Source organism: Amphimedon queenslandica, unplaced genomic scaffold, assembly GCF_000090795.2.
Source record: "Amphimedon queenslandica unplaced genomic scaffold, v1.1 AMPQUscaffold_13193, whole genome shotgun sequence".
Taxonomy (NCBI): domain Eukaryota; kingdom Metazoa; phylum Porifera; class Demospongiae; order Haplosclerida; family Niphatidae; genus Amphimedon; species Amphimedon queenslandica.
In genome coordinates, this window is record NW_003546571.1 from 78,460 (window position 1) to 79,857 (window position 1,398).

At 36.3% G+C, this 1,398-nt stretch overlaps 1 long non-coding RNA gene across 1 annotated transcript; it reads left to right on the forward strand.

Moving 5' to 3' along the window:
- Positions 1 to 9: 9 nt before the first annotated feature.
- LOC109584604 (uncharacterized) lies at positions 10 to 674 on the forward strand. Its single transcript, XR_002186078.1, has 2 exons — positions 10 to 49; positions 103 to 674. It is a non-coding gene; the product is annotated as an uncharacterized LOC109584604 (long non-coding RNA).
- The last annotated feature ends 724 nt before the right edge of the window (positions 675 to 1,398 follow it).

Below are 1,398 nucleotides of genomic sequence, written 5' to 3' on the forward strand. Positions count from 1 at the left end.
TGTGAGTCCTGTAATCGTAACTCAAGTTTATTAGTTACTAGATACAGAAGTAAGTATTATTTGTAATGTAAAGTAATCATATGGTGGCATTAATATTTTTAGGCTCTTACTAGCATTTTTCTTGTACTGGTATATTACCATCACAGTACTGCCATATTTTTGTCGGCATCACTGGGCACAGTTGGGAAGAGGTACACAGATACAGGAGGCTCCTCACCATCCCAATATCTATTCAACCCTATATACATAATGTTTATATTTTTAAAAATTTAGAATAATATTTTTGTATTTACTTCTTCCAGTAGATCGTTGAATGTTACAACTGCTACCAGTACTAGGATCTGAATGAGGACCATGTTGGGGTCTTTTGCTGGAACCACTTATACTTGATGATGGTGGCTGATATATGGTAGTCGGCAGGGCTGTCTGGTCCCAGTGGTGGCGGTTCTTGGGCTGGTTTTCTGTGTAGTAGTGAGGGCTATTCCCTTGCCACTATCACTTATTACCTGCCTGACAGCATCATTGACCGTGTTTCTTAGGCTGTTGGCAGATTTTTCAGAATATACAATATAATAATGTAAAATTATTACTTCAAGTCAATTATACCATTTCTCTCCTTGCTATGCTTTCTAGGTGTGCTTGTAGGTTAACTCTCTCACCTTTGCTAATTTTAATGTTTTTATAATGCGTTTTGCTAGTGATTTAGCCATGATAAGAACAGTGCCTGTGCGGGAGCCATTTTGTTATTTTCAAATTTAATTCAATCTGGCCGCCATATTGTGCCCAGGGCACCTCCTTTTATACTGTGATCGACGGAAGCGATTTCATGACGTTGCGTGAATGGTTTTATAGTGCACCTTCTTGTTTAAGTTGCATTTAATAATGAAATAAATTTTAGTTACAACAATCGAAATCCAGAACTGCCTTTAATTATATTGCACATTCCAATATCAAGCAATAAAAATATTGCTGAATCATCAAATCCTTTCCAGCTGTCATTACCTGTAAAGCATAGTAACATAAACACATCAACTGCAAACAATGTAAACACACGGGCTAATAATAACAATAGAACAAACAGTAATGGTGAACAAACTCTATTACCAATCACATGGAACTTTTGTATTCCTTGTAACTCCATTATAGTACATATACTATATCCCAACTGAGTTTGACACCAGCCGCTTGAAATTTGAAAAATGTAGCCATTACGTCACTAATGACGTCTTATAATGATATTCATAGAAGCATGGCCGATATTTTACAGGTGCCTAGTTCGCCTGTATTTCACTTTTAAATTGCCTTTGTTTGTTCTGATAAGCAGTACAATAGCTTCTGGAGTCAACTAGTCTTCATATTGGCCATTATCATCAAAAGATCTTGCTCTGTTAGCTTTTT